The following is a 13,096-nucleotide window of genomic DNA, read 5'->3' as shown; positions in this document are numbered from 1 at the left end:
TGTAATTTTGCATCGTCAATAACAATCGATCGAATGATTAATCATTAATGTATTAAATATTTTCAGTTATTATTCATGTTGTATAATTTTATTATGTATTACAGATCATGTGTAATTTATTTTATAATTAACAATTTTATAATTAACAAAATATTTTGTAGCAGCGAAAAACGAATCGATTGATGTTTGGTGTGCTCGGTTTTTTACGTCTCTTTTCATTTAAAGGAAAAAGGAATGTATTTACTGAAAATTTTATATGATGCGTACAGTAATAAGCAAATATTTAATGGACTAATTTTATAAATTCAGAAAGAATTCCACTTTTTATTAAGTAGAAGCTTTTACAGAATTACAGCTTTTAAATAAAATGCTTTTTCTCTAATTCTTATTTATCAAATTGCTTAAATAACAACGTAGTTATAAGTAATTACTTTTTTAACGATTCGTATTTCTGGCATTTAAATATAATTTTGCATCGTCAATAACAACCGATCGAGTGATTAATCATTAATATCTTATGTATTAAATATTTCGAGTTATTATTCATGTTGTATAATTTTATTATGTATTACAGATCATGTGTAATTTATTTTATAATTAACAAAATATTTTGTAGCAACGAAGAACAAATCGATCGATGTGCTCGGTTTTTTATAACGTCTCCTTTCGTTTAAAGGAGAAAGGAATGTAATATGATAATGATGTAATCTTTCAATTCTAAAATAAATTACAAATTTTATTATATTACAAAAAAATTATATAATATAAATCCCTCCCAATGGGTACACCTTGACGTTGGTGGGAGGGCTTAGTACCCGGAAGGTTTATCCTGAAGGGGAAGCTAAGTACCCAAATCATATTTAGAAAAAAAATATATGTATATTCAAAAAATTTAAATTCAGAAATGCTATATAAAGTATAGCGCGTTTAAGTGCGAAAATTAAAAGTAGAAGTTCTTTTTCCTGACAATTCTGATAACCTGAGAGGAGGAGGAGATCTAGGGCATCGGGGGCACTTACAAAATAAACCTGGGGTGAGTAAACTTATCATTTGTATAATAATCATATTAATCGCGAAATTGAATTACACGATCAATCGTAATTTGATTTATTATTTAAATAATTTAAATAAGAATTAGAGAAAAAGCCTTTTATTTATTTAAAAGCTATAATCAAAAGTAAAATAAAAGTTTCTAGTTAATAAAAAGTATCTTTTCTGAATTTATAAAATTGCGCATTAAATATCTACTTATTATTGTACGCATCGAGTATAAAATTCAGTAAATAATCCTTGTAAATATTAATTATTTTGAGCGCTACTACAATTTGGATTCTATTTGCATGTTACAGATCAATGCAGTTTCAATGCAGTTTCAATGCAGTTTCAATGCCGTTAATTCTGCTGTTTCACATCAGTCGGTGAGTGAAAAATTTTTATTTTAAGGTAACGGATTATTTTGAAATAAAGGTTATGGATGTAGATTATAGACTATGCGGAGAAAATATTATAGTAAAAATTACAACACATAATTTTAATCGTGAAGCATACTAATATAAATAGAAAAATCACAATTTTTCCAATAATATCTACGTTTTATATCTTAACTAAAGCCAGGTTATCAATTACATTACATGTAATATTATAATGAATAATATAAATAATAAATAATTTTATTATTATAAAAATTATTTTTTTGTATTCTAAATTATATATATTATATAATATTATACAATTTTTAATTATAATCAATTTTGACTGATAACCTGACTCTATATCAATTAAAATAGTTATATTAAAATGAATTCTAAAATGAATGATATCATACATAGAAGCACAAAATATTTATACTTACGTATCTGTCGGCTATGATAATTGAAGGAATTCTTTCTCGATCTTTAATAGAGACCAAAATGGCTAGATAGCCACTTTAACCAGATAAATACAGCTGTAGTTGACCAGCTGCAACCGTGTCGTACTGACTCGAAGATAAGTTGCACAGGATAAGTGAGCAATATTAGTCAAAAATATATAAAGAAGTGCTTAGTAATGCGTAGTATATATTTCCTCGCACTTTTCGTTTTATTTACGATGGCACGTGATCGCGCACAATATGTACGAGCCCTCGCCTCGGACAGAAAGCGACCATCTCGCGCGAACAACACTGGGCGGTATCCAATGGTGTGTCAAGATGGTAAATTATTCATGACCGAGACGAATGAGTTAATAAGCTGTAGTACGAGCCCCGGGTCGAGGCAGAGATGAGTGATCGTAAATGTAAATCAGCCGGAGCTACGGATACTCGGCCTCGCGTAACACGAAAGGGGCGCGGTACCGTCCAAACCGTTTTGGGACCATCCCCGTTGTCCATCCCTTTACGGTATATTCTATCCTTCTCTCTCTCTCTCTCTCTCCCTCTTTCCTCTGTGCTCTCGTAAATATATTTATACCGAAATCCCCACGCATTATGTGTTCTTGCGAGCTGAGTATTAAATTCTGCAAAGATCACACCGCGATCTTCTCGGCTGCTCGTTATAAATTTATCCCGTTGATCCATAGAGACCACGAAGAGTAAATATCATTTTCGATGAAGAAAAACAACGAGTGTTAAAGTGGAAAGATTTGGATGTTTGTGATGGATATTAAAATAATTTAGCAACATTTTCTAGGATTATAATTCACAATTGCAATTCTTAAAATGGTCTTAATATCCGTTATTTAAATTTAATCAACTATTGCTTTCCACGATTTTACGAGCATTATTAATTCATTTTTGAAAAATTTTTCCATAATAGCGTCGTTAATTAATTTTATGTATTTTCTTGTTTGAATAATTTTTAAACTGTCTTTTCTAATTTTGAATAATACTTGTTAATTTTTAATTACCTGCGGAAAACCAAAATGTAGAATAACCGAGAAAGGTTTAATTATTGTCAGAGTCCAAGTCGTAATTTAAAATAACTTTCCGAGTCTTTCACAACGTCATAATTTTAAAAATTAAACTCCCATCCTTTCTATTTTGTCCTATTTCTGTACGATTATTTTTTAAATATAACATCTACTGTGTCTGCTAAAACGCTTTGATAAAATGCAATTGATCAGAAATACCGTGTGGCATGTAAGTGCGTTCCTATTACGCGCGAACTGTGTTACGTCTAGTTCGAGTTATTGGGAATAAAAGGAACAAAAGCGGGTATTCGATGAATTCAGTGGCGGTGGTCGCGAATATTGGGCCAATAAAGGACCGGTCATAAAGCTCGGCCGCGTCGTGTATTTCTTTCAGGATATTTTGTCACACAAAGTGAAAGCGCCGCTATTCAATACAGTCGCATAATTCGGCTAATTGTTTTTATTTTTCATGCAAACCGCCGAACTCTTCTCTATGGATGCTTTTTCGATTAATTCAGCGAGCCAAATTGAGTTAATCTTTGACAAACAGAAAGAAATATCTGGATCGTTCAAAAATCCGCGGACAAAAAGAGGATATCAACGATAAAAATTTGCTTAAAATGATGAAAATTATCTCGCGATATTAACTTCATTAATACAATTGTCGGAGAAAATTATTCGTGCTACAATAATTGGATGTAGTTAGATTAAATCAGCGTCATAAAAACTTAAAAGATATGGAAATTTGTCAAGATGTAGAAAGATTGACCGCAAATTGTATGGAAATTAGAAAAATTAGAAATTTAGAATAATTCAACAATTACTTACAATTGCAATATATTTCAACTTTTTATTTTGCAATAAATTTTAGTAAAATTTATCTACTTAAACTCGTAATGATTTCGTAATAATTACTCGCTAACGAATTACAAATTACTGTCTTTGTTAAAATGTATTTATTTTGGAATTATTTTTTTTTAATTAAAGGAATTAAGGGATCGAAATAAAATATATAAAGAGGGAAAAAGGGAACCGTGATACTGCAAATTTATTCGATTGGCCGGAAGGCGGGAGTATGAAAAACAAAAGGATTCGCGTTTAAATAAGGAGCTCGCTGGAAGGCGGTCGGGCGTATTCTCGTGTTCCATTGTATTTTTCAGCTTTGACTACCGGAGACGGTTTTCACATTATTTTCTTGCTTCCGCTATGACGGCCACACTGAGCGAAAAACTTTCCGGAAGTCGGACCAGCCCCATGTTTGCTCGATTTACCTCGAGGCATAAAAGCTCATTTAGCTTGTTAACTTAGTGGAAGAGCTATTTTCGTGAAATTACGATTTAAACTCAAAACCGGCTGGTTTAAGCTCAAAACCAAATCCCTTTATATTTCATTTCGTGTTAAATATAATTGCCCGATTCTAGATTAACGTCGATCTTTTCTTCTTCTTCCTTCTCTTATCGAATGAAAGACGTTTTTGTTGCGTGTCGATCTTGATTTAATTTTATTTTACAGACGATGGTTAAATTTATCATGTAAACGTATGATTCCTCCCATCTGAATAATTCTGAAAGCTAAGTTGAATCTGGAAATTAAGTCGTGGTAATTTAAACAAAGTGTCAAGCAGTCCGAGCAGCCGGGACAGTTTGATATGAGTGTGTGGTCGAAATAAAAAATAAAGTACGTATGAGAGAAGTCGCCCTGGAACGGTAAAAGCTCTTGGCCGTTCTCTCGAAAGTGTCCTTCACCAAAGTGTGCTCGTTTGTCCCTCAACTCTCGAGCCTTCTGTTGCGATGATAGCCAAACGTGTTTAGGGAAACGAGAAATCCTTACGGTCCGGAGAGAGTATATATCACCCCCGCTTGAGCGATTTGCCAACGAGATTGCCAATAAATCGCCGGTGGAATAACGAGCAGTTAACTTTACGTGTCTCTTTATTAGGGAAACGTGGAAATGCTTGGGATATCGAACATTTTGGAACTTTAAGTTTATTTGGAGTATATAGAGAGGAAATTTATCAGAGTCACATTGTTTGATTATAAAAGTTTGAATAGGTGAAAGAGAATTAAAACTTTTGCATATACAGGGTGTTTTTAAATAAGTGCGAAAAATTTTAAGAGATGATTCTTTGCCTAAACTGAAGGGGATTTTAAATATATTCTTCTATATCTCGCCCTGAGGAATTACTGTCTTTCAAAGGGAGAAGTGAAAATTAGATTTTTATTTTTTTTTAATTAGATTTTAATTTTTTTAAATTAGATTTTTATTTCTTTATATATATTGGTTTTTATTCCATTTTTTTCAATGTTTACTATAATTTTTACTTGCTTTTTTTATTTTATTCTAAAGTTCAACTTCTCGTAACTCGAAATCTATATCATTTAGCATAGTACTATGCATAATAATGTATTTTTTTAACTATTACTTTTACGAGAAAAATGAAAGAAGAGAAAAAGTTTAAAAAAATCAAGTATTTTAACGCATATTTTTAGATCACATTTTGAGCCGTTAAAAAATTGTAATAAAAAATTGAATAAGAGTTGTTAAATTCATTCCCTTATGTGGGAAGATTAAAAAATTATTAATAAGAGTATTCTTTTTACTAATGAAAAATATCCACTAAATTTAATTTTTTTAACTTGTCCAAAATTCGAGAAAAAAAAACAAACCTAATTTTCATCTCTCCCTTTGTAGGAATGTAATTCTTTTGGGAGAGATATAGGAGTATATGCTATATAAAAAATCCGCCTTCATTTTCGACAAAGAATTATCTTCTAAAATTGTTCGCACTTATTTCAAGAAACATTACGTATATCAATTCTCAAAACATTAAATGTGTTTGTCAGTCGCAATTAGAACTTTGAATGGCGGGAATATTGGATTGGCAGACATTTTGCACGCTCGATGTATCGGACATTTTCGAGAGCTTGAATTTTCAAAACTTAGCGTCAAGTATATTTCACCGATTACACCGATCGCACTTTACTTTACGAGAGTCTTAAGCGTTGAAAATTTCCCGAGCACCGTTTGGAGTAAGGTTCAGCGCTCGCGGCTTCGCGGAGGGGAGAGAAATTGCGAAAGCTCGCAACGTTATGCACTCTATAATTGCGTATTTGCAGCCGCGCGCGTAACAAAACGCGGAATTTCGCCGGCAGCGTCACGCATCTCTGTCTTTTTACGTAATTCGCTTTAACAGAATTTACTACAACACGATGCACACGGCCGTGCGTTATAACGTCGTGAGGAAAAGCAGAAGTAATGGCCAGACGGGCGGATACGAGATAATGATCGCGAGGGATTACGAGAGCTGTCCCCCCATCCTTCATCCTCCATCGCCGACCGGCTCATTTCCCTCCCCCTCCCGGGGTTATTCCTCGAGTTTCCTTCGCGTTGATACTGGGATAACAATTTGCAAGGGACGCGAATGCGCCGGATGCCCGCGAGGGCTCGAGGGAACGTTCGAGGGATAGGGAATCGATCCTCTCTCGCACGGAGTCCGTCTAGAGGATCCTGCAGAATCCAGGAACTGCATTCAGCTACCGTAATGGCGGCGAGCTTAATAGACCGGACGGAGATTCATCGACTGATCGTTGGCTCTTTGAGCCTTTTAACTCTGTCTTCAAAGGCGAGCTCGATTGTTAACACCTTCGTTCCAATCATGCATTCGATCAACTGTCAAATTTACTTATCGTCCAAAGTGTTATATTAATTTAAAAAATAAATAAATATATAAATGTAAAAATATATATATTTAAAAAATAAATAAATATATAAATTTAAAAATATATATATTTAATAAATAAATAAATATATAAATTTAAAAATATATATATATTTAAAAAGTAAATAAATAAATAAATTTAAAGAAATAAATAAATAAATTTTGGAGGAGTTTGTGTAATAATTTAATATTTCAAATTATTTGCACATTAAAAAAATTTAAAATAATCGCAGATTTGGAACTAACATGATATTATTATTCTAATTGTTTAGATCTCCCTCGCAAGTATAGAAGTCGTAATTGTACCTAAGGAGCTAATTTAGTGGGAGAAGAGCATCGATCATCCATGGAGATTCCAGAATCTCGAAGAGCATCCGAGGATCCTCCAGGATAGTTGGCATCTTCGGCTCTAACAATGAAATATCATTAAGGTATGTTAAACTATCTTTCCGAAAAGAATCAAACCGAAAGTTAGACACCCTCGTTTGAATGAGAACCTGTTGGTTCACTTTTTCTCCTCGTCATCTCCGGACCCAATTGCCCCGATTATTCGAAACTCTCTCGAATCTGGACGAAATCTCTGATAAACTTAGCGGTAAACTTCGATTCGACGTAGCCCTGATTGTTAATTCAGCGCCGCTCGGTTTCCTCAACTTAGTTACGCAACATAAATTAAGACTTTGGAGTCGTCCGCTACGTTGCTCGTTCATTAGCGGCTCTTGCAATCGAAATCGTTGCTTTCCCTTCCATCGCAAATTAATAATAAAAAACGATGTTAATTGAAAAGAGGAGAAAAAGCTCGAAATTGTTCACTCACAAATGTAAAATAAATTTTACGACGGCAAAATATTTTAATAAATATTTTAATATCGAGTTTTTTTTTTAACAAGGAATTTAATATAAATATTTTAATATAAATAACTTGCATATTAAAATTTATTTATATCTTGAATTTTTTCTGGCTATTTTTGTTATTTATAATAAACGGTTATACATCTACACGCAATACCTAAAGAGTATTAGATAAGATGCTGAGAGAGTTCAAGTCGGTCAATATTATCTTCACCACCTAGACGCATGAATGATAATTAATAGCCGAGGAATGTTGAGGATAATTAATCATCGGGAAATAATTAATAGCATGCGGTAAAATAAACATGATTGAACCATAATTTATTATGTGAACTCGAGCGAATAAACATTAAACAGCGAATTTCACAGAGGGAGTCTATTAATTATTTATATAAACAATTTATTTTAATATAAATTCGCGTCACGCATCTTTAACATGATCGTGTAACGTGTTTCTAAAAATCTTAAAATTATATTCAATTCAAAGAAAGATTAGAGTTTAATAATTAATTACATATATGTATCAATTTTACAGTCGTGTTTTATTTGATTTTTTTTTTATCAAAGCAAGAGACAAATTTTTCAGAGAGATTCTTCGCGAATCTTTTGCGACTTAAAACTTATCGAATCGGGGTGATCGCGATTTCTTTTGTTTGAGAAAGAAATCTAAAGTTTACAGGAATTACACGCGATTTTACGAACGCTTTCGCGATCGCTAACGTAATGCGAGATGTTAAACACAACAAGGCGTAATATTACATCATCGATGTCGATGTCGACGTCGACAACCCCGGGATCGACGTCGCCGTCGTCATTCCGGCTTTGACGCATATTACGTGGCGTTTATTAAACACGCCCTCATTGACGCATTTACGGACAGTAATCGCGATTACGCAGTGACATGTGGAAGAAGTCATTTTCCTTTTGACTTCGCGCGCGAAGTCCCTTTAATGTTAAAATTTTTTCTATTTCTTCTCTCTTTTTTGTTTTTATTACTTTTCAATTAAAAATTGAAAAAATATATTAAATATTGAAATATTATTAAGGATAGAGATTTTACATCGTTATAGATTGACTGAACATACGTCTATATTTTTAAAAATTCTCTTTAATGTTACAAAATTTTTTCATTTTTATATAATAATAAATTAGATAGAGAGAGAAATAATATGATATCGAACGGAAGGGTAGAAAAGTGTCTAAAACAAGTTGCCAATAAAAAGAGCTAAAATTGCGATAAAAATGATTTTCCTGCTACATTTATAGGATTACATTTGGCGGGCTGTACCTTTCAATTTGGTATTCGGTTTGATTGGTTCGATTTGGGTTCGCCCTAATTCGATCCGGTTACCACGCAATCGGCATAACGATTGGTGTTGGCATGCCAACAATTACATCGTCGAGCTAGCCGCCGGGATTTTGACCCCTCATTAACGCATTTAGTGCCTTTCACATTCGACCGGCGTCATGAGAACGTTAATTAAGAAATCATATGTAAGCCACACGTGTATATGCCACATATGTATTTCACACGAAATCATTAAATTTTACATTAATAACTAGATTCTACGATCTCGGTTGAAATTATTTTATTTGTATTCTTTAGGATTCAAACGAAAAAATTGAAAACATCTCAGATAGAAGTGTTAACGATATAAAAATACATAATTTTTTTTAAACGAAAGTGAAACTAATTTTAAAATTAATAAAGATCAAACTAATTTTTGGATCGTGAAAATAACCATGCAAATGTTGCTATAATTTATGTCACGATTAGTCGGAAAAAACTAAGAAAAGTCCCGAGAAAAATTTCGCGAAATCGAAACAAGAGAGAGAGAGAGAGATAGATCCGTCAAATATAATTTTAGGCAGACAAAACGGAGCTTTCATCGCTCAGTTCGACCAACATTGTCCGCGCGGATATTATTACCCGAAGAATGGTCGTTTGTGGGAAGGGGGAGGAGACGGAGGGGGAGGAGGGGTTTGTCGGGGAAGGTTCCCTGAGTAAACCCGAGGCTTTCCTTTCGACACGAGCTTTCGGCATTGTGCCCGGGCGAGCTCGCGCACGTAAATACCATGATTGATGGGATAGAAACAGCCCTTGAATCGCCTCCGACTCACCCTCCCTCGTCTACCCTCGCTCTCCGAAGTTTACAAGGAGGCCACAATGGACCGAGCAGCGTGCCGATTTTCCGTGCAACCCCCAGCGATGGGCACTTAACACCCCATCCATCCCTCGTATTGTTTGATTGTTCAATGGCACGTGCTGCGATCCGATCCTCCGACCACCCCCGAGCTCGCGCGGCCTCCTCCTCGAACGCTTCTCTTGTGATTCACCGTTAGTGAAGCGGAGTTCACCCTCGGAGCCCTCCTCAGAGACCCTCGAACATTTTTGTAGCGATTCTCGACTCTTCAAAGAGCTCGAGAGAGATCCTCTCGGGGATTCTCTCCAGGGATACTCCAGTTTCTATAAAATTCTTGGTAGCGCATATGACAGTTTAATTAATAATTTATGTTATGTGTATTTTTCAATATTTTTCTCGCTGTCTTTCATAAACACATATTGAAATCGATGGATTTTGGAGTTAAAATTTTTCTTTAGAGAGCGAAAAAAGGTTAAAATCTAATTACACATTTTTTATACTTTTTGCATCAAAAGAACCTGGCGAAATTCTGATTTTGATCGAACTTTACATACGTGTAGAAGAAATAGATGAATTTAGAAATCTCCAGTTACAGCCCAAAAACGATTCTAAGGGTGTGAAATCATCTTTTGTTTTATACAAAAATTTCATGATAAGAATATTTCTATTTAACCATATTGACAAAACTTTGAAAAAATAATTGTTTCATCCCTCAAAATCATTTTTGGGCCGCAATTAAAAATTTCTAAATTTATTTATTTATTTTTAAATTTATTTCATTTTCTCTCTCATGTGTATAAAGTTTCATCAAAATCAAAATTTTCCATTCCCTTGTATTGCCTTTAGATTACATACAAAGCTTTGAATCGCGAATATAAATTTCGATATAATTAATATTAATACTAGTCAGCATCCCACTATTTATTAATATTTAAAATAAATATTTGAATATTTGAAATAAATTTCGAAAAATATCGAAAAATATATTTTTTCTCATATAAAAATCTTATGAGATCGATTACACTCTGATTATTTCCATATTTATAGCACAACGAATTTTCGACATATTTATACTAATTGTCTTGGTAAGATCCTCATTGAGATGCGCCAGGCAAAAAGGGTCTCGAGACGGGCTAATTACTCGCCGTTACAGGTGCATCGGCCGTAAAACCAGGTACACTCAGCCCGCAGGTACACTCGGCTAATTGAGTGGGAACAGACTGTCGCGCCCACAAAACCGCCCTTTCCCCCATTTCGCCCTTCCATCCGATCTTTAGCTAAAAGTCGATAGAGAAACTGCCAAGCGTAAATACACTCGCACTCGTTCGCAGACACGATTGCGAATTAATAATTTGTGCAGCCTTTCGAATCCTCTTTTCGCGAGGTACTTTAATCTTTGCTCCGATCCCTTTGTGACTCTTAGTTGCGCTCGAACATTTTAATTTTTAACATCTGTAAATTGTCTTTGCTTCGGTTTAGATATTTATCAAGTACGCTATTAAATACCATTGTTTGCCGTATTTCTCAGAACATAAGATAGAAAGAGTATAAAAATTTTTAAAAAATTTCGTTTATATTATTAATGTAATTTTGATTGGAACTTAAATGTTTCGAACTTAGAGTTTCTTATAAAACAAATATAACATATCATAATAAGATATCTTTCGATAATAAACGTTTAAAAAATATATAAATAATTATTTTGTCATTTTGATCGTGTAATAAATTTATAAAAAAGAGTAGATTAGAAATAATCATTATTAAATTATAAAAAATAAAAAATAGTTATTATTGCATCGTCGGAAAGTAGCATAAATACTCGAGATTTCAATTTAACCGGCGGGTCTCCGGTCTTGATGGCTGCTCGAGAGCGAGCAGGAATAAAACGTATTGCAAGGGAGATCAAGGATGTCGATCGAGGATGCAGCGGAAATATATATACGAAAGTTGTATATATGTATATGTCTATATATATATATATATATATATATATATATATATATATATATATATATGTACGATGCATCGGCATTATCGCTCGAAATCCAAAGCGACGGACAGGGCGCCGCAGAATTTTTATTCAGAGAGCATCTTTAGAGATACGAGATCAAATTAGATCCAGACGTCAGATCAAAATATACTTACTTTTCTTCGCGCGCGTTCCTCCTCTTTCGATCTTTTTCCATGCTTTTATTCCATTTTACTGCCGACATCAAATACCGCGAGATCATGTCGTGACGTAAAGCATTATAATCATCAAAGATTATAATTTGTAGCAGCAACGAGATATTACATTTCCATAAAAAAATTTCCCTTTTATTATCTTTTTATGTCCTTTTTTACGCATTAATTAATATCTAAAGAGTTTTAAATTTTTTACATAGATAAAAATAATCATCGAATATTTGTGGGAAATTGCAAAAAAGCGTATATCGTGAATTATTTTAAAACAGTAAAAGCATATTTTAGTATATTTTACACAAAGTTACTTTTTTGTCCATATTTTATAATTTATTATTTAATCGTATTTATTTAAATCTTTGAATTAAATTTACTGCTTCATTATTGCGTATTCAAAAAATCTCTCTTATTTACATTATATCTTGTCATGACATTTTACATATATATTATATAATAGATGTATCTTTAACATACATTACAGAGAGACGCGTTTTAATATAATTCATTTAATATATAATATTCATCGAATCAAATTATTTCCCGGTAATTAAAGATAAAAGAAGCGGAGAGAAGGAGAAAGAAATCTGCGAGAGAGGCGGAGAAATAAAGTGGTGGAACAAGAAACGAAGTGAGGAAAGACCGAGACGAGGATGGTGGCAAGAACGGGTCTCGGAACTGGGGCTCCGAAGATGCTCGGAGATGGAAGGAATATACCCGTAGAATTGCACGTGATGCGAAAATTCGTTTACATGCTGCCGAGACTGGCATCCCTATAATGTCTACCAATGCGGCGCATTCCATTCTGTTTGGATGACGAGTATTCCCGAGTCTTTATACGACCGTACATATCTCGCGTTGCAGATAGATAAAATGCTATTACAATCACGCTTACGTTTACCATCCTAATATCGTCCAGGATCGTTATTTGTAATTTCTTTTCGTTAACTTACACTTTTTGAATGATAATTTTGAGATATATATGTATTTTTTTCCATCAATGTTTATATTTTTTTTGAATTTAATTTATTAAAATTTATTTTTATTTAATTAATTTAATTTAATTTATTTTATTTTATTTTTTTTAATTTAATAATTTATTAATTTAATTAATTTAATTTAATTTATTTTTTTTAAATTTATTAATTTATTTTATTTAATTTATTAATTTGTTTTTATTTAATTTATATACTTAATTTAATTTATCCTGAAAATTGCGGATCTCTTTGCAAGTTTTTCCTTACAACATATGAATAATAAGTTTAGTTAATTTTTGCATCTATATATCTTTTTCTCGATCCTACTTCTCGACTGCAAA

General features: G+C 33.0%; 1 protein-coding gene across 4 annotated transcripts in view; it reads left to right on the top strand.

The window, feature by feature from the left end:
- Nucleotides 1–787: 787 nt before the first annotated feature.
- Nucleotides 788–13,096, top strand: part of LOC145969385 (uncharacterized) — a 101,979-nt gene continuing 89,670 nt past the window's right edge. For 2 of the 4 annotated variants that reach the window (XM_083095488.1, XM_083095483.1), the window contains exons 1-3: nucleotides 788–1,033; nucleotides 1,350–1,418; nucleotides 6,877–7,035. The gene's annotated coding sequence lies outside the window, so the exon portion shown is untranslated. Of the gene's footprint in view, nucleotides 1,034–1,349; nucleotides 1,419–1,919; nucleotides 2,005–2,358; nucleotides 2,378–6,876; nucleotides 7,036–13,096 lie in introns of those variants that run through there. The other 2 variants (XM_083095484.1, XM_083095486.1) reach the window with 2 other exon arrangements.

This window comes from Camponotus vicinus, unplaced genomic scaffold (genome assembly GCF_025532165.1).
Source record: "Camponotus vicinus isolate PSW18456_S1 unplaced genomic scaffold, iyCamVici1.0 SCAF_3, whole genome shotgun sequence".
Taxonomy (NCBI): domain Eukaryota; kingdom Metazoa; phylum Arthropoda; class Insecta; order Hymenoptera; family Formicidae; genus Camponotus; species Camponotus vicinus.
This window is presented reverse-complemented; position numbering and strand designations above follow the sequence as displayed.